The following is a 21,801-nucleotide window of genomic DNA, read 5'->3' on the forward strand; positions in this document are numbered from 1 at the left end:
TAGCAATAGTTGGGCGAAGAATGGCATTAGTTTTGACAGGTTGGCAAATTTATCACGCTTTCGGTAAAGTTCAATAAATTTTCCTCCGAAACCGAATCAAGGACGATCCGCGCAATGGTGCTACATTGAATTTAACCTTGTGTGCACACAATCCTACTTCCAACAGAATTGTTTAACAACAAAATTAAGACTTCGATGCAATCCACAAATGTGAGAGTGGGTGAATGGGAGAAATAGCGAACGCGAATATGACCACAATCGGAATAGAATTTGTTGTCGGCACATCGCTGTGGGGTTGCTCCTCTGGATGTTTGGGAGCTGGACTTTCAGCCTTCTACGAAAAAGTGGAGAGGAAATTCTGGCGGATGCGCAGTGCTTGCTTTCTCCTTCAGATATCGTTCAAAGGAATTAAAAAAAATTAATAATAGAAAATCGAAAAAAAAAAATTCACAAGAAAAATCTTTTCAAAACTCAAACATGATGACACATTATAATCAATGGAAGTATTTTACCTATGGATGAAAACCGAATTCAATTTAATTCCACTAGAATTTATATCCGTCAACCTCAACTGTACAACATTAGTGTCGTGTCGTGCAACGCTAAATCAAGTAAAAAGGTTATTTATCAAGTATTAATTCCGTTAAATCGGTTGGAGCATACCGTGAAAACAATCGAAGTCAATCGATATTCCTTGAAGTATCGGTTAAAAAAAAATCCTGAACGGTTATTACTTTAATTCTTGGAGGAATGTTATGTATTTCTTGGAGCAAACATAGAAGTATTTAACTTTTTGTCTGTGTTCCTCCCAGGACTGGATGGTGTGCAACACTGTACAAAGATCATGGCCGAACAACCATGACCGCACAGTTACGGATCACACACGGTCATGGGTCAGTTTGACGTTGAAAATCGAATTTCTAGCTTCAAACCTATACTTTGCCATCAGACACACTTTTCCTAATCAAAATATTCAATCGCAAATGTTGAGTTGGAATACACAGCTATCAAAATATCGTCGTAAGTAAAGTCATCAACAATCATAAACTCTAATAGATGGTGAAATTCAATTATTATGGAATAAATTATTCTTCTAGTGGAGTACCCAAAACTTACTCCAAGAAATGCTTCAAAAGTTCTATAAAAGAATTCGTTGACTTTAAGCTGAAATAGAGAGTTTCACCAATAGTTCCTCTAGCCAAGTTTTTCATAAAAAAAAATCTTTAAGTTTGTTGAAGAGTGCACCCACAAATTACCTCATACAATCAAAAAATGATTCAAAATGTAACTTAAATAAAGACCATCCAATATTTTTCTATCAAGATGCAAAACTCAATTACGAACAACTTTTCTCAATCCGGCATACGTTCAAAATCAACGAGAATACAGAAACATGTTTTTTTCCTGCTAAATTGTCGATTTGAACGATAACGCAGTTTTTTGAAGGGTTTCCGGCTTTAAAATTTAATTGTTAGACCATTTTTCGTTCAAGTGACATAAGAAAGCTTCTTCATAAAATCGACGGTTTTTGTTGATTTCGCGATTTAGATTTCGGCTTTCCAAAGCTTGGTTTTGGCTGATTTGATCTTTTAAGAGTAAATGGCGGCGTTATACAATTTTTCGCGTGTTTTCACGATAGTAATAAGTAGTGAATCGTGAAGAACATAGTGTTTTCACTTCACTGCGGATCAAGAGTGTGTAGAAATTTCTGCCAGGATGCAACGAATGAAACACTTTTTCAGGATGTTCCAGATATTTGGTGAGTTTGTTCCTTTTAAAAGTAATCGAAATTTATTGTATTCGTTTCGTTGCTACAAAGATCTTTGCATTTTAGAGTTCGATGTTTCGTGAACATTTTTTCCCTCGATTATTCGGTGTGATATGTACTGAACATAAAATTGGCCATGCGTTGAGAGTGCTCGGACGATTAGTTTGATACGGCTGCATTTTTTTTATGCGCGTGTTTCGGTCGAAGATTTTTTTTTTGGTTTAAAAGTTTGCCATTCCTGTTTTTTTACTCGTGTTCGAAATAATCCGATGACCCTAAAGGGATCGGTTCTGCTTTTCAATATTTAACGAGCAGAAATTCACTACCGTTGAACGGATTTTTTTTATGCGCGAGACAATATTATTCATACTGTAGATAAAACATTATTTCTTTCTTTTGATTGCCGGCATTCAAAAGATTAAATAGAAATAAATCAAACATCAAATCGTCTGTGCCCATCGCCAGCTTCTCAGGCGAATCCTGGCTTAATACCCTTCCCAACCCCCAACTCCGTAGCACTTATGAGGGTGTCACTGAGTCGGAGGCCTCTCGTTAAGTAAGTGCTACATCAACATTTCCTTCCTCTATCCCAAACTAAGGTAAAGATGGGCGTGGCCGGGAATAACGATGTTCATTATTTTGGTATTCTTGTTTAAGATTGGATCAAGGTTCACTCCCCTGCCTTGTTCTTGAAAGCAGTCTAGATGAGATTATCAAATGGAATATGAACATTGCTAGTATCCAATCTACGAAGTATACCGTAACTACGCTATCGCTAACGCAACGCTATTGTTGAAACTATCTGTAAAAAATATACACTGTAAAAAAAATGTTGTATTTTTTTATTTCGAAAATAAAGCTTAAAAATCCATTTTCTCAAAAATCGTTTTTTTTATTTATTTTATTTTAAAGTAGACAAAAAATGGAGTCTTTTGCACAGTGGGTCAAGATGGAGAAATCAAGGACAAAAAGTTATGATTTTAAAAAAAGGTTGATTTATCAATTTGGTCTAAATAAACTTTTTGAATGCTTTTCGACACGATTTTATGAAAATACGCAATATTTGCAACAAAAAAGGTACATAAGAAAATTTTGCTAATTGCTACCGTTTCCGAGATACAGCAATTTTAAAATTAAATTTACTGAAAATTCACAACTTTTGGTTGTTTTCGGATGTTTTTCGAGTTGATAAAACAAAGAAAAATTTTTTCTGAGAGCATTTTATTTCATGTTCTCATACAATGATAGAGCGTTCTATTTTGATACAGATTTCTTACTTTTTCATAATGTTTACAATGTTTTTACTATCATTACAGTGTGAAAATTGCCTAACTTCTATTTTATCTACGGAAACTGGAATAAATTAATATTATGAATAAAGGATTATTCATATTGGAATCCGTTGACTGTATTGAAGTTGCTGATGCTGACGCTTCTATTGTTTTCTCTTCCATGCAAACATCTTCCTCTTCACTACTTGATAACTCATTACTGCTTGATAATGCTGTTCTTTTGACCAATTGTAAACGACACGAATCGCAAATTTTAAATTGTTTATTAGGCTGATTTTCATCTGCAAATCCTAGTTCAACTAATTTGGAAATATTTCTTTCCGTGAGATTTTGGTAACTTTTTGAACACTTTTTTGAAAAGACATTAACATCCGAACTTTTGTTGATGGTGTTCATTTTATACTTCATTGTTCTAAGCAATCTTTTACTTTTCACTTGATTATCACTTGCTTGTGTCTTTGCTGCATCAGCTCTTTTTTATACCAACATGGGTACTTGAATCAACTATTAGGTAGCTTAAGGGCTGACATGCGGTGGTCATTCTGATACGGAATTACGCCACCAGGCGGCGCTAGTGAGCAAAGAATTTTTGTTTTGCGCATAGCTCAGAAGCCTGACCACTTAGAAAGATGGCGTCTTCTGCAAAGTTGCTCAGTATCACAAGGGCTCATTATTTAAGCTGAAAGTTTCAAAATTTTGCCAATAAGCGGCGCTAGTGAGCGAATAATTTTTGTTTTGCGCATAGCTCCGTAGCCTGACCACTTTGCTGAAGACGCCATCTTCCTAAGTGGTCATGCTACTGAGCTATTCGCGAAACAAAAATTATTTGCTCACTAGCGCCGCCTAGTGGCAAAATTTTGAAACTTTCGGCTCTATTAATGTTAGCCCTTGTGATACAGAGCAACTTTGCCGAAGACGCCACCTTTCTAAGTGGTCAGGCTACTGAGCTATGCGCAAAACAAAAATTCTTTGCTCACTAGCGCCGCCTGGTGGCGTAATTCCGTATCAGAATGACCACCGCATGTCAGCCCTTGAGCTACTGAACAACTCTTCCGAAGACACCAACCTTCCAAAACATCAGGATCTACAGGTATCATATGTTACAAAATTTTACATTCTTATCCCTCATGGTTTATATAGTGCAAATCAGAAAAAGCGCCCCTACCGGCCAAGTTCTCAACTTAAAGTATGATCCTCAACTCCTAAAGGTAGATCGTACTTTGAAACTTCGCCGAAGACAGTACTGTGCTATCTCTTTTGGCATACGAGATATTCAACGACACCCCCAAAGTGATGAAATCCCATAAGCCCTGGGTCTCCTATAACGCAGATTCCTATTACGCCCCCCCACCATGTGTCTTATAGGAGACCTGACTGTAATTTAGATTCAGTTTGATAAATGATTCGAACCATGTTTTATTAATCAAGATAGTTTTCTACTTCTTTATCAAACCATTCAAATTTTGTGTAGTAATGAAATAAACAGAGGTAACGGTTTGTATCCTTCAATACGTATTATGAAAAATATGGTACCGTCAAATGGGGCTTCTTTTGACATTATTTTCACATTCTTCAACTTTCAGGATTTGTAACTCTTAGAATTATGGATAGATATTGAAAATTCATGCATATATTTAAGTTGTATATGTACGTTACAAATGTGCAAAATATGAGGCTATTCTATCAAGAAATAACAAAAATGCTTGAATAGTCAAAAAAGTGTGTCCTTCAAGACAAAAAAGGGCTACTATGGACATTTTCACAATTTGGTAATGAAATGATTTTTCCTCTTAAACTTCAAACTGATTCATCATCCATTGTGATGTTATTGAACGTTTCATAATTGATATACATAATTTAGAAAATTGCAAAGCTCGAAACAATTACAATTATATAACAAATTTCAGCGAAATATGCTATTCACTGTTTTCAGTTTGCAGTATGAAACTTGAACTTTCAACTTCCTCTTAAATGGAACTTTCAGTTACGAATGCTTCATTTTTAAGTTGAAATAAACGAACGATGTAACTACTGGGTACTGCGATGATTAATGAATTATGTACAAAATTGTCTTTTATATTAATTAACACCTGTAACTAAAAAGTAATTTTCATTTAAAACGCAATCTATGAAGTAAAGTTTTGCGAGATTGTAAAGAAGTAAAAGTTTGCTTTTGTAATATGCTTTTAGATTCTTAGCGGTTTGAAGCTCTCCTAAGAGTAGTATATCAAGCAATTGAAGGATGCAATTGTTTTGTACTGCAAATTCACGTAAAACATGGCGGAAACTATTTTTTTTAAGATTATGTAGTGAACTTGTCACCGGTATGCGTTGAAATATGTGTGGTTAATGTCTATTCACTTTTCCAAATATTTATTTTATATTTTTTATGTTGTACCTTTGATCAATTATTTTAATAAAACAACAATTTTAAGCAAACCAAATCACAAGATTTTTATGAAACATGTCGATTCGATAGTTTTGTGATGTTCCCAGTGGCGCAACCAAGGGGGGGGTTTTGGGGGTCAAATCCCGCTGGTCGAGGATCTTTTCGTAAAGGAAATTTTCTCGATTCCCAGGGCATAAAGTATCTTCGTACCTGCCACACGATATACACATGCAAAAATGGTCAATCGGCAAAGAAAGCTCTCAGTTAATAACTGTGGAAGTGCTCATAAGAATGAGAAGCAGGCTTTGTCCCAGTTGGGACGTAACGCCAGAAAGAAGAAGGAGAAGCAGATTTTTGAAATTCAACACAAAAATCCATAAACACAGGAGCAGTAAGTTGTATTAACAAATAAATGCTCTAAGTTGTGGCTTTCTAATTTGAAGACCTTGGAGGTTTTTCTACTGTTGTCTGATAAATAAACTAAAGGTTTTTAAATCGAATTTTGTCAAACATACATGCAGTGCTTTGCGAAGACCCAAGCAGTTCGATCCATTTTCGCGCGCTCGGATTTTTTTTTTCGCTGGCTTCGTTCATTTGCTCAGTGCTTTGCGAAGGCAGTCCGATTCATTTTCGCGCGCTTGGAGTGTTTTTTGGCTGGCTTTGTTCATTTTCCCAGTGCTTTGCGAAGACCCAAGCAGTCCGATCTATTTTCGCGCGCTTGGAGTGATTTTTCGCTGGCTTCGTTCGTTTGCCCAGTGCTTTGCGAAGACCCAAGCAGTCCGATCCATTTTCGCGCGCTCGGAGTGTTTTTTTGCTGGCTTCGTTCGTTTGCCCAGTGCTTTGCGAAGGCAGTCCGATTCATTTTTCGCGCACTCGGAGTGTTTTTTTTTTCAGTTAGCACTTCATTCGCGCGCCAACGGAGTTATTTTATATTCCTGCTTATACGTGTTGACGCTGCGATTGTAACTGTTCAGTCGAGGATGGATTACCAATTGGTGAGCTCCCCAACTAACATTAAGAGCAAATGTAAACATTCTCTAGGCCCTCTTTATACGGCTTTATGCTGAGTAAAGGCGCTGTACATACGAACGAAAGCTTCTATGCGATCCTTTTACCAACAAATCTGGCGAATCTACTCAGCTACTTTTGAGCTGTGTTGGCAGCTCTTATTCATACTGATCATTGCTCTATCTCGTCAGTTATACGACAAGTAGCTGTGTAACATCTTCGGAAGGCGCTTTCTCAACCATTCCGCAACTTTTGAATAATTTTTATACAGCTTCGCTGTATTATCGACTAAATATTATTTTCAAGCTGTTTCACAGCTTCCGGAATTCATATCATAAGTATCTGAATTTAATGTTCCCAACGTTACCTGCCACCGCATGGAATCGAACTCACGATCTCTGCACCCACAAGTCTCGACGCTGTCCTTGTTGCCACCACAGTCTATATCGAAAGGCAAAGAAAACACACCGTTTTGTTCTACATCGAAAACGGTTCACACAATATTTTATAATGATCTTAAAAGATGTCATAGCCACGCTTACATCACTTCATCAGGCTGTAAAACGGTGCGAAACGTCAAACGCAATGTTTACATCCAACAAGCTGAGTAGATGCGCCACAAATTGTTGTTTTACAGCTTACTGCTGTATGCTCGCTGTATAACTGACGACAAAGCGCTTCTTAATTATATATTGAGCAGCATAACAAATCATATTGTATAGAAGCAGCCAGATTAATGATGGCGAGTTTCATTCCACACCATTAGGTTGCCATCTTTTACGGTGTTGAGTTACAGCTTAGTGAAAGCAGCAAAAGCGATAACTGACGAAATTTATTCAGCTTAGATTTGTAGCTGCAAAACGTTTGTGTTACAGCTGTATTAACGCTAATCGTTCTATTTTTGACAGCTTTCATTTTATGCTGCATTCGATGCTTCAATTCAACTGTTATACAGCACAAAGCAAATAATCTTGGCTTATAGCGCTAAAATTGTTAGTTGGGTCGTTTCATGCTTGTATTAACACGTTTGTATCATAACATGTTTTTTTTATGAATTTGTTAAACAAACTATGAATAGTTCGTCACTTTAAGTGTTGACATAAGCGCTTTTTTATGTTTTATAAAATTTCGAGATTCAAACCTTTGAATAGTTCGATGTTTAAGATGTCGACGCATTGATAGATAACTTTTTAAACAAAGGTTACATGAATCGCATCACTTACCAAGGTGAATCCTGATCATGTAGCTTTGAAGCCCTCCCACTAACAAAACTCCTTCCCGTGACAACCATGAAGATGCAGAGGTACACTCGGTCTTTAGTAACTATGGATGTCACATTAACATTCCTTCCCTACCCCGATGACCGTAAGGTAAGTTATTGACATTACAAATTTCAGAGTCCTCGAAAATATACAGTGAGATTCCGTTTTTGGCATGCTCCGTTTTTTGGCATGCTCCATTTTTGGCACCCCCCGATTTTGGCAACAAAATGGATCCGTTTTTGGCAACATTTTTTAATTCCACCAAAATTAGTAGTTTTTTGTAAACATCCTAGTGTTTTCCAAACAGCAGATCAGATCAGCTTCACGTTGATCTCATTCCACGGCTCCATCTCAGACGATATTTCATCAAATCCTACCAACTACTAGGGACCCCGTGATCGCAGTATTTCATGAAGTCATTATTCTCTTTAAGTATCTCAACTAGAGCTCCAATATGTTTTCTATGGCATTCATACTATGCAACCAGCCCATTTGAGTCTGTCGTCAATTGATACACTTAATAAAAATCATGTTTTTCAGATTTGGAACAACCTGTTCGAACAAAGCACAAGCACTGACAACTTGTGCCACTTATTTCGTCACTTGAAATGCGTCAAAACTTTATTTTCATCAAAATCACTAAATCAATCGATAATTATTTAAAGCTTTGTTCCCTCTTCAGTCGAGATCCTGTATGACGTTCGATTTTTTTTTTTTTTTTTGGACAATCATACATTCTGTAGCATTGGTATTCAGGCTAGGATATACTGCGAAAGCTTTTACAGGATCTTAGGTCTTTTTAGAGGCTTCTAATGATTTCATGTGGATTCTTGAGGATACTGAGCAGGATCTGGGGATTCTATCCAGGCATTAAAGGGTTCCTGTGGGATCCTAAGAAGGTTTGATTGGTTATTGCGGATGCATCGCAAATTCTAGTTTCTAGCAAACTCTTGGGAATTTATAGGGCGTCCTATGATTTTATAGCGGTATACTTTGGATTTTGAGTATTCCATGTAAAATTCTAGGGATTCTGAATAGGTTCCCAGCAAAACTTTGAAATATCTAGCAGTAGCCTAGGAAGTCATGACAGACTTTTGAGAATTCCCATCGAAGACTTGACTGATTTCAGCATTATCACAGTGGTATCTTAAAATTCTAAGCGATATTCTCACATTTCCTACCGAGCACTTGGGCATATGCCAATTCCCAACGGAATCCTAGGCGAAATCCTCCTGACCTGGGTTCTATGGAGGGGGTTGTGGATTCATATGAAGATCGTTCAGAGTCCCAACGGGTTCCTGTTTATTACCGTAATTTCGGGTGAAATTGATCATTTTTCATGGTTTTTCAAATCTGTTTTCTATAATGTTAACAATGCCAAACAACTAAATGCAGGAAAACAAGTACGAAAGTGAGCCTCATCGACTCATGTACCGAAATTTTCTAACAAATGTTATTTTAGTGTTAACAAATACCTCTAAAATAAAAATTCAGAGGATCTCATTTCGGGGTGAGATTGATCACTTGTCAATGACATTATTGTTAGTTTTCATAACAACTCTATATGATAAATTTGAGCTCCCTGAATCCGAATATGCTTGTAAAATTCTTAACAATGCAATATTTATATAAATAACGAATAGTTAAATTTCAAGAATTACGCGGAAAACGCCTAAATGTATGCAATTTCCTAAGGAATTCAATGATATCTAACATAAATTCAATTATTTAAACCACATGAGCTAATTGGTACGAGTTTTGGTGATGAAATCTGGTTTGGGGGTATATCGCAAGCTTCCTCACAAACTTTCAGGTTTATACCATGTTCAAATCCTTGCATATAAACAGATGTTCATAGGTGTTTGTCAATACTGTACCGTGCATGATTTTGAAATTTTACGTTATTTTCATAGTAATAAACATTCTTTAACGCAAAAAACTTCACAACACACAATTTGACAATAATTACGACAAGCAACGTTCATTTACTACTGCAGTTTACATTGATATTTGTGCTCCATTACGAATAAATAAAATCGTGTGATACGATGATCAATTTCACCCTTCTGATCAATTACATCCGATTTTACGGTACTAAGGAACACCTGAATATTCACATTGGACACTTGTGGTTTCATAGTGGCATCCTATTATTTTTTGTTGATTCCATATGGTTGGTTTATAACACATATCAAGGTAAACTTCTAAAACACAAAACTCTTTTCAGATTTAAATCATACGTAGCCTATTTATGTATTCTACGAAATGACGGGCCACACCTATATATCATACGGACCTTGTGCGGTTCGTTTATGGAAAAAACTTTCATGGTTGTGTAAAGCATTGATCTCAGCTTTACACAGTTTAGAGGAAATGTCCAGTTCTTGAATAAAAGTCACTAATATGATTATTGTTTCTACATAGCCCAAAAGTACAAATAGTAGAGAGCATATAAACATTGATTGCAGACTTTTAAGCAATAAAAGTGGAACATCTGTCACAATTGAAATTACGGATTCAAAGCATAATCCTAAACTACGAAAACGTGCTTCGAAGTAAACCTTTCCCAAGTTTGGCTGTAATATGTAACATAGGGATGATGGAACATCATCCTAATGATATTTTTAAAAACAGTTATTAAAAAATAAAGTTATAAAAAAGGGTTCCGATTTTGGCACGGTTCCGTTATTGGCAACTGAAAATTTCGACTTTGTTGCCAAAAACGGAATCCCACTGTACATTGAAGATGGTATGCTACTCCCAAGCTACATCTGTTGGTTCCCTGTACAATTTCGATGATTCTTGTCAATCACGGAGTAGCAACTACGAATTGTACGGTCATCAATGCTCATGCTCATGCTCAATTTTGTCAAACATACATGCAGATATGTATGCATATCAATACCGTTTGAAAAGCTATTTCATGCAAAATTCGATGTTTTCAAAAAATTTAAGTTCGCTCAGCATTAATTCGAATTCTGAAACCTCCAGAGAGCACGTCAATTTTCGTAGAAGCAATTCTTTAGGTTTTGATGATTTCAAATAAAAATCCAAGGAAAGATTAAAGATGTTGGTTCACAAATTGTCGTCTACAATCTGAAAATGATTTAATATCTGCAATGCTGATTTGCCTTCGATAAAATACTAATGATAGTCGCAATGCTTCTTATTTAGACTTGTGCTGAAAGGTTCTGTTCGTTGATAAACATTAAAACGTATAAAAGGAATAGAAAAGAAATGTGAATGAACGCTATCACGCTAATGTATGTGCGTGCATCCAAATGTAGCTTGGGTAAACTTTTGAACAAATTATGAAACGTTTAAAAGTAGATTTGAACGATATCAGAATATTGTAGTCCCGTTTGACCATTCATATTTAAAATGTAGAATCTAATACAATGTTTGTAAAGAACGAAATGTGCTTTGGAACTCGAAGTTTTTTCCATACCTAACAAAAGTGTTTCGGAAAATTTTTGGAAAATTTCACCAAGTGCAACAGATTTCGTTTGAGTAGAGTTGTAAATTTATGTAAAAATGTATGCCCAGGGTGGACGACAAGACAAGTTGATATTGTTCAAAATATCATGCCTAGTGGTAGAGCATACATTAGTTAATAAAAGTGCTCAGATGAATATTTACGCTGCAAATAAATACAAAAGGTGAATGTCCAAAGTAGCCCCGTCCGACGGTACTTAGAATGCTGACGCTTAGATTGTCGAACCATTAATATATTTTGAATAATTGTGTTTATGCAATTATTCAAAAACTATTATTGGTTCGACATTCATACCATTGTCCCGAAAAAGATGGTTGTGAACATATTACACTCATTTGAAACATAAAAATAAAACGACCTTACCAAATGATACTCCATTGTCGACAGTTCAGCTTCAAATCACTTTCAATTTCGCGAAACGAAACGAAGATAAAAAAAGAACAGGCTTGCTCGAGCTTTACGAAGCACTGCTCAGCAAGACGCGCAAAACGAGACGAAAAAAAAACTTCACTGGCATCACGCATACATAATCCGGTTTGCATGAGTTTAACGAAGCACTCAAATGTATTGAAGAAACAAAATTGGATAAATACTAGAAGAAAATAATGACTTAATTATAGACATGCGCCCTCAAAAATCTTTGATACAATATCTGAAAATATTTTTAGTAAATTTTGGGCTGTGAAATTCATGTAGGAATGATTAGTAGAAGGATTCATTTCACTAGATAATTATCTGATTTTCTTCTTTTTGGCATTATGTCCTCATTAATTGAGAGGTTTTTTTTTACCGAAGTTGCCTTTTTCGCGTTCGTATCATGTAGCAAGCACGATGATACTATATGCGCAGGGTAACAGAAACATATTTTGAGGAATACCAGAAACAATATAATAGTATTTCCTAGAAAAGCTCTCGGAACTATTCTTGAACGGTTCAATGACGTTTTCAGGAGAACTTTTTGAGGAGTTGTATGACATCTTTTTAAATCCACTTACTCATATCGATAGTATTCAATACTCAGGTCGCAAAGATTGCTAAAAATGAATCTTATTAAAGTTTGATCCAACATATTTTTCAACGCATGTTGTTTTCTTTACCCTCTTACGACTTAAAATCTATCTCATTTCAATTTGTGAAAAAAACAGTTAAAAATGAGGGGTTAGAAGTGGAGGGATGTGAGTAGCAAAAACCGAGTTTGAAGTAATTGGCGTTTGAAGTTTTTTCAGCAATTTCTCATTCCATACAAATTTTATGGGAGCCCAAAACACTAGCCAATTCTCTACGCATTATATTATTTGTTTTTGTTGGATAGAAAAATCACCAAAAATAAGCTTGGAAACAGTAGAATTTATAATAAATAACATCATTTTTGTAGCTTACAAATATTAGTGTGAAAACATAAACATGATTTTGATATTGCAGTTTGATGATACGTTCTAGTACTAAATTGAACAATCTCAAAAGATGGCCCCGAATACCGGACACAATCTAGAAATGGCAATGAAAAAACATTGAGAACCACTGGATTACATTCTTTAAAATCTGATTCGCTTTACAAGTCGCCCTCCAACCTCGTAGCAACAATTTCAATCGTCGTTTTTGTTTTGATTCCTTACGTCCATTACCAACAATTTTCCGTACGCATGCGCTCGAACTCCTAAGTTCTCCAGCCCAAAACAATATCCTCAAGCCTGCTCCCCCTTTCGAAACGATGCCTCTAGAGTTGTCTCGCTCTTCCCCAGAGCCAATATGAAAACATCTCACTCGGCACTCGATGTAAACATGCTGATAACGATTCCCATTCGCTTTTTCAGAACAAAATTTGCTATCTCTGGAAGCAGCTGGCCGCGAACCCACAAAGTTGGGCATCCTCTGTTTCCACTATAAGGTTAGTTTCCCTTCGGCAGCGCAACGAACCGGTCGCGAAACGTGCTTTCTCCCGTGGCGTGGCGGATTCAGAAACGGTCCTCTGGACTATAGGACTATGTGGTGTGTATTGCAGTTTTTGCAGTTACTATTTTTGGAATACTACAGAGAGCATTTGTAGCGCTCTCTACACATATGTACAAAGGTCAACGACGATACGACGGAACGGACGTTACGCATCCTGATGCGTGAGCTGTCTTCGGAATCGGTTGTACGACGAAATCAGCTGATGCCGAATGCGAAATCCATGTGAGCTTGGAGAAATGGATTTGAAGAAGTGGTGACTCTTGACAGTGCCTTCGGGGGAATACAGTGAACAAGGGGGTTGCTTTCCTGTGTTATCACGCAAGTTGCGAGGAATAATGTGGGGAATATTTGTGAGAATTCTGAATGAAGTGTTGAAGAATATTCTTGAAGATTGTGTTGTGGATTTCTACGAGTTTAGGGAACTGAGAAGATCAAGTGTAGTGGATTTGAAGTGCAATGGATTCTTGAGCGTTTAGTCATTGAAGGGTCAAGTGAGTTGAAGAGAGTGTCAATGAATCAGTTTAGATACTTTCGTTCTTCAATTTTTATTCGAAGCTCAATCAAACAATGAAGTCTTATGGGAAACCAGAAACGTTTGATTTGAATCAATTTAATACTAGATTAGTTTGATTGGAATGCTTAACAAACAAAGGTAATCCATAATACTGTTTAAGACTGGATCTGCATATGCTTCCCGTGAACGATTTTCATAACTACAGTCTACTCTGAATGGGTCGATATTTCATTCCTCGAAATCGAGTAACAAAACCATATACTCAGCCAAAAAATGAACCAGTATTCTTAAGAATACCTAATGTTTTTTGCCACAAACAACCTCTACAAAATTTTCAAAAATTTTCTTATGAATTTTGAAGGATGCGACTGATGATGTATGTAAAATCTTCTTATGAAAACCGTAATCTTTGTGATACATGACGTACCGTAAAACGGGGTAACTCTGATAATGCGGGTAACTTTGATAGTGCGAGACCCCCAACATACTAAACGAAATAACGAAGTTTCTGTCAATTAGTTAAGAAAAACGAATGCAAAAGTAAAGAGTATTAATATGACACTTCATGTCAAAGCTATTTTTGTTGGAATCAAGTGCATTTGAGGATTTTTATGCAAACATTAATAATTTACAAGATTTTAGCATTTTTGCAAAGCTTACAAACAATCTGTTCTACGACCACTATTTGATAAAGTAATAATGAGTTCGTCACTTACCCATGATAGCCTAGTTATAGTAGAACATGAATTCGGTCTCAAATCTCTTAGCGAAAACCATTTTTACAAACTGGGACCATATTTGTAATCTAAGTCAGAAATTTCCATATAGCGTTAAACGCCTAGAGGTATGCAACGCCCTATAAATGTTCCATAATTCGTTCAATCTTGTTCGATTCATACTCCATTATCAAAGTTACCCCAAAACAGAAAACCGACTTTCGATTATATGAAAAATTATATATCCATTCACAATAAATCTTTTGGCAATCTATCAAGTGCAATCGATAGCTAGGATGTCAGTACTTGTTTTAAAAATATAAATTGTAATTCTTTGAAACAGCATGCATAAATATTGAAGTTTTCTTCGAAAAAACTATCAAAGTTACCCCGTTTTACGGTACTTCATAATATAATCTTATACTCATCATCTCTTCAAGCTTACAACGACCGTAATTGCTTAAATAAGCATTTTACATGAATTATGGGCGAAAATGAATTTCATAATGTTTACAAATTATATAATTATATTGATTCTGAAAAAGTTTTCGCTCAACTCAAAATTTTGCGTTATGATTTTTGTTGTTGTTTGTAAAGCTCGTATTTATTTCCATATTTTTGAATTTGGTATCAATTATTGTGTGAAAGAAAAAGTGATATAATTATGCGTAATTTATGTTGCAAACAAACTTTGTGGTGTAAACTTATCGAAAATCAGTATATATTTTAATTTGCGAGAAATTCACCGACAAATATGCTTAAGATAATAACGATACGAGTAGTTGAAATGCTAAATGGCATATAGAATCTAAAAGTAATTGATATGAATAATATTATTTTAGTCTTATTAATTATTTGTAAGATTATGTATTGCTGATTTCCCGCATCTAAGGGCTCGTTTGAACAAATGAAAATAGAAATAGGACTGTACGAAACTAGCAGTGCTTTCTATGACTTATGTTGGAAACCCTTTCTTGGCGGACCGGGTTTGCAAAACAAGTTCCACCTGGTTGACTAGTGCTTATTCCAACGATAAACATAACAGGATGTTTTGTGGAAGTGTATCATGCGTCACAATTGATACTCCAACAAGATTCCATGAAATTTCAATTAAATAACAGTGAACAATAAACAAAGATTGAACCTATTGATACTTAGATGTCTGATTCTGCAACAGATGTACGATTTTTATTCCTGGTCAATCTGGAATTTGTGGGAAAACATTAGGTAGCCTGATGAGTTTTTCATATAAATAATAGTGATCGAGAACATAACGTTTAATCATAAAATTTTACTAGCGTTCATTTTTATGAGTTTTAAAGGTTTATGAGATGGATAGTACTGTAGATAAAAAGAATGTCATAAGAGGCATAAAGAAAGCGAGATTTTTGTCTTTTCCTGTGGTTCATAAGGTTCAACTTATTATGTTTCTAATGTATTTGTGTAGTATGTGTTGTAAAAGTTGTAGTTAAATTGGGGTAAATATGAAAATTGTACAATTCCACGTAAAACAACAAAAAGAAAAAAAAGAATCTGTGTGTTTTTTATATGTCGTTTGGACGTTCATTCTGCTTTTTAAGTTTTGAAATTTACTCCTATTTTACTAGGGTCTTAACTCGATGGTGCCTTCAACTTATAGAGAGATGGCTGTTGTAAATCGTAAAATCACGTCATTAAAACTGAAAATTAGTCCTGTCGCAAACATGGGGTACGAACAGCTTCTGAGGAAATTTAATTATATATTTCCAGGGGATATTCTGCCATTTTCCTGCGAAATTAATAAAAGAATCCCTAGAACTATTCCTGGAGGTTTGATTCTATAAAACAGGAGTTTTCATACAATTTTTGTCGAGGAGCACCTTTTACAATTGAAATGTTTTACAGAGAACCAATTGTTTATCGGGACTCCGCTTGAAATCCCGATTGTTTTTTGAAATGGACATATAAATCTAACAACAATCTTAAAATAATATTTATGTTGAACACAATTCAATAACCTTAAATTTTATTACAAATCAATTTGTATTAAGGGATCATGCACAAATTATGTCACGTTCCAAGGGGAGGGAAGGGGGTCAGAATAAACGTGACAAGTCTTACAAAATTTTCGAAGAGCCCATACAAGAAGTGTGACCAAGGGGAGGGGGGGTCTGAAAAAGTTGAAATTTAGCGTGACATAATTTGTGTACTATCCCTAATCAGAACATGAACGTTTTCTTAGAATAAAATGTTCCTTATTTTGTATGAAAAAGGTTTATAACGTTCACCATAACATCGAAACAAAATTAAGGGTCTATACAAATTAAGACAAATACAAATTCGCAAGAGAACTAAACAGTGCTTTGACTTAATCGATTGGTAACACCCAAAGATTTACTATTTGGTTTGTAATTCCAGGAGTTATCGTGCTTTTCAATCAAAAAAATTATATGTTTAACCCTTTGGGGCCGGCGCGGTCATATATGACCGCAGTACAAAAAAGGCTGTAAAAAAGAACCAATGAACAAATGTATATACTGTCTTCGGCAAAGTTGTCCCAAATATACTCTTTTATCAGAGAAAAATATGAAGTATATGCCTTTATGACCTAATTGACAACCTAGAACATCCTGAACATCCTGAAGTTTGGAAAATTGAACTATAAGTACATACGAAGCGTGAAATGCTGTTTGTGAACATAAATGATGTTCAGGCTAGATAATACAGAATTACTCTTTTAACGAAATCACGATTTCACTTGCTTTGCTATGTCCTGGGATGTTCTAGGACGTCCAAACTGTCCTGAAGCACACTCTTTGATATCTACAACCGTAACAATAATTGTTTGGCTTAAAAACAATAACATTACAAATTCAAATAGAATCTACCAACCTCTGAGAATCTCAAGAGCTATTTTAAGGAACGTTTGGGATATTCCAGGCCCTCCAAATCACCCTGGAGTTCAGAACTTCAGGTCTACACTTGTTCCAGTAGTTATTCTCGCTAAACTGAATGAAGTTATATAATCTACAATGTTTACTGAACCTTGTCACGGATCAAAAGGCTACTTCAAGAAACGTTTGAGGTATTCCAGGGCCTCCAAATTACCCTGGAAATCTGAATTTCATGTCTACATTTATTTCAGTAGTATTTCTTGCTAAACTGGGTGAAGTTATATAATCTACCATGTTCACTGAACTTTCGCACGTATCAATAGGATGTTTTAAAGAACGTTTGGAGTATTCCGGGCCCTCCAAATTACCCTGGAGTTCAGAACTTCAGGGCTACACTTATTCCAGTATTTTTTCTTGCTAAACTGAGTAAAGATATATCACTTATCAAGTTTACTGAACCTTGTCACGGATTAGGCTAATTCAAGGAACGTTTGGGGTATTCTAGGCCCTCCAAATTACCCTAGTGTTCGTAACTTCAGGTTTACATTTGTTTCAGTAATTTATCTCACTAAACTCAGTGAAGTTATATAATCTAACATGCTCACTAAACCATCTCATGGATCAATAAGCTCTTTCAAGGAACGTTTGGGATATTCCAGGCCCTCCAAACTACCCTGGAGTTCAGAACTTCAGGTCTGCACTTGTTCAAGTAATTTATCTCGCTAAACTGAGTGAAGTTATAAAATCTAACATGTTCACTGAATTTTCTCACGGATCAATTAGCTGTTTCAAGGAACGTTTGGGGTATTCCGAGCCACCCAGATTACCCCGGAGTTCAGAAATTCAGATCTACAATTGTTCTAGTAATTTTTCTTACTAAACGATGAAGTTATTCAATGTTCACTGAGCTTTCTCACGAATCAAAAAGATATTTCAAGGAACGTTAGGAGTATTCCAGGCCCTCCAAATTACCCTAAAGTTCAGAACTACAGGTCTTCCCTTGTTCCAGTAATGTTTTTTTCTAAACTGAGTGAAGTTATATAATCTACCATGTTCACTGAACCTTCTCACAGACCAATTGGCTATTTCAAGGAACGTTGATGATATTCCAGGCCCTCCAATTTACCCTGGAGTTCATAACTTCAGGTCTATCCTTGTTCCAGTAACTTTTCTCGCTAAAATGATCAAAGTTTTCCCTTTGGGGCCGGCACGGTCGTTTATGGCCGCAGTCGGAAAATGGCTGTATAAAAAGAACCAATGAATAAAATTTACTGTCTTCGGAAAAGTCCTTGCAAATATACTTCCCTGTCATGGAAAAATTTTAGGTGTATGCCTTAATGTCCTACTTGGCAACCTAGAACATCCTGAACATGCAGAAGTCTGACAAATAGAATAATTAGTATAAAAGTAGCTTAAAATGCCTTTTGTAAATACAATTGATGTTTGTACTTGGTAATACATACCTATTATGTCAAGAAAAACGCTGCTTCACATGCCTTTTCATGTCCTGGAATATTCTACGACGTTCAGACTATCCCGAAGCTCAATTCTCGAAATTTAAAGCAGTAGTTGATTGCGCTAGAAATAATCAGCGATGCCAGATTTCTTTGGAAATCATTCCGTAGACGAAAAGTGATAACCGGGGGAGAGATCCCCGGCATTGTAGTTCCGTAGATTTTTGTTGGAAAAATCCGTAAATTACCGTAGAATAATGAGAATTTCCGTAGTTTTCTGTAGAAAATCTACATTTTCCGTAGAATTATCTTACGGATCCGTAGAAAGTGCTCAATTCCGTAGATCTACGGAAATTTCCGTAGATCTGGCAACGCTGCAAATAATAATATTTTCAACTCAAACGGAATCTATTGACCTCTGAGAATCTCAAAAGCTTTTCCAAACTATCCTGGAGCTCAGAACTTCAAATCTGCCCTTGTGGCAGTGTTTTTTTCGCTAAATAGAGTTCAGTTATGAGCAATTCTCGCTGAAACCAGGCCGTCATCGGCACCCATCGTTAGAATTCCAATTTTATGTCACTGATCGCTAGTTTTCGATAAAACTTAAGGGTGGTCCTTTCTGTTTTCTCAAATTGGTGGACCCCTCCTACGCCAGCTAGCTAAACAGTTTGCGAAAAAGCCCATTTTTAGATAAATATAGGGTATTTCTTCACGTGATATGTCTCATATTTCGCTTGGAACACATAGCAAACTTAGTGGCATCGTATAGAGAAAGGATATAGCTTTCATTTAAAGTTAAAACAATTTTGGCGGCCATTTTAAATTTGGCCGCCATCTTGAATTTTGTTAGAAAAATCGTTTTTTCACTATTAGCGCACCGCTCGTTTTGAATTCTGAGATCACCATCAGAAAGCTGATGAAAAATTGCGTAAGATAGGCTACAGAAACTAGGTGAGCAATGGTATTTACCCTATGAAATGAACGATTTTTTAAATCATGTTCTACGATTTTGACGTATATGGCGAGTGCAATCAATGAAAACATTATTTTTTGTACAATATAGAAACAAGTTTTCAATCGTTGGTGTTTTATTCGAGTCGAGTGAAGAATAAGAGTATTATTTTGAGTGAAAAAATCTAGCAGCCATCTTGGATTTTGACGCCATCTTGGTTTTAGTTAGTAGAATGAATTTTTCACCTTATTAGCACTCATCATGTTGAATTTTAATGCTTCCGTTACACTTACTCTTCTTCTTCTTGTTCTTCTTTTTCCTGACATTGAAGAAATACCCTATATTTATCAAAAAATGGGCTTTTTCGCAAACTGTTTAGCTAGCTGGCGTACGAGGGGTCCACCAATTTGAGAAAACAGAAAGGACCACCCTTAAGTTTTATCAAAAACTAGCGATCAGTGACATAAAATTGGAATTCTAAAGATGGGTGCCGATGGCGGCCTGGTTTCAGCGAGAATTGCTCTATATAATCTACCAGGTTATATAGGGCCCCCATAGCCGAAGCTGTAAAGACGCGGGTATTCATCATGACCATGCTGAGGGTTCCGGGTTCGATTCCCGGTCGGTCCAGGATCTTTTCGTAATGAAAATATTCTTCACTGCCTTGGGCATAGAGTAAAGGGTATCCACGATGAAATTGCCACACACAAAATTGATTCGCAAAATTCGAGTTTTCATCCGATTGCCATCAAATTTTCAGGGATTGAGAAATAACTATTAAACTTCATTTTACCATTTTACTCGTATTTTGTTTACAGTCCATACGTAAATGCCCGCACCTTGGCCTCAACCCCGGCCATGAGATTCTGCACAACCGTTTTTTGCATGTAAACCCATACTTTCATGGACAACGAAACATATGTGAAGGCCGACTTCAAACAGATGTCCGGCAACCTGTTTTTCACGGCCAAGGATAAGTTCAGCGTTCCGTAGCATGTCCGCACTCAGAAGAGGTAGAAATTTGCGAAGAAATTCTTGGTTTGGCAAGCCATCTGCACGTGCGGGAAGCAGAGTGCACCTTTCGTGACCTAGGACACGATGAACGGACAAGTGTACATGAAAGAGTGCCTCCAAAAGCAGCTGCTCCCTCTCCTGAAGGCCCACAACGTCCCAACAATCTTCTGGCCGGATTTGGCCTCATGCCACTACTCCAAGGACGTGCTGAAGTGGTATGCGGATAATAAGGTCAATTTCGTGCCGAAAATGTTCAACCCTTCCAACACTCCGTAGCTCCGCTCCATCGAGAAGTACTAGGCGATTATGAAGCAGCACCTTCTTACACACTTAAATTATTTTGCCTACCTCAGCAAACGGATATACCGAAATATCGTTAAAATTTTACCGAATCTCGGCAAACCAAATTTTTTACCGAGATTTCGGCAAACCTTATCGAGATTCGGTAATGGTTTACCGAAATCTCGGTATAAGTTTTGCCGAGATTCAGCAAATATTTTACCGAGATTCGGCTGTTGGATTCTCGGCAATCCGTTTTACCGAAGTCGATTTCGGAAATTAAGTGTGTAAACGACCTAAGGTAGTGAAGACAGTCGAGGAACTGAAGAAAGTATGGGTTCACTTGCAAAAAACGGTTGATTCACAGGTTGTGCAGAATCTCATGGCCGGGGTTAAGGCCAAGGTGCGCGCATTTCCGTATGGACTGTCAATAAAATACGAGTAAAATGGTAAAATGAAGTTTAATAGTTATTTCTCAATCCCTGAAAATTTGATGGCAATCGGATGAAAACTCGAATTTTACGAATCAATTTTGTGTGTGGCTATTTCATCGTGGACACCCTTTATCTTCGTGCCTGCCACACTGTGGAAGTACTCAAAGAACACAAAGCTGAGGAGCAGGCTTTGTCCCAGTGGGGACGTTACGCCAAGATGAAGAAGAAGAAGAATCTACCAGGTTCACTGAACTTTCCGTGTGATCAAATGGTATTGCTAAATACTTTTGAGATGCTCAGGGTCATCCGCAACGCCCTGCAGCAGTCCCTGAAATCTACAGTCGTAGCCTAGTACGTAACAGCAGTTGTTTTCGCTTACATAACCAATCGAAATCTG

General features: G+C 36.5%; 1 protein-coding gene across 3 annotated transcripts in view; it reads left to right on the forward strand.

The window, feature by feature from the left end:
* Positions 1 to 13,124: 13,124 nt before the first annotated feature.
* The window catches only part of LOC5569928 (carbonic anhydrase-related protein 10), a 194,701-nt gene continuing 186,024 nt past the window's right edge, over positions 13,125 to 21,801 (forward strand). For 2 of the 3 annotated variants that reach the window (XM_021848423.1, XM_021848510.1), the window contains exon 1: positions 13,125 to 13,204. The gene's annotated coding sequence lies outside the window, so the exon portion shown is untranslated. Of the gene's footprint in view, positions 13,391 to 21,801 lie in introns of all 3 variants that reach the window. The other variant, XM_021848444.1, reaches the window with a different exon arrangement.

Source organism: Aedes aegypti, chromosome 1 (assembly GCF_002204515.2).
Source record: "Aedes aegypti strain LVP_AGWG chromosome 1, AaegL5.0 Primary Assembly, whole genome shotgun sequence".
Lineage (NCBI taxonomy): Eukaryota > Metazoa > Arthropoda > Insecta > Diptera > Culicidae > Aedes > Aedes aegypti.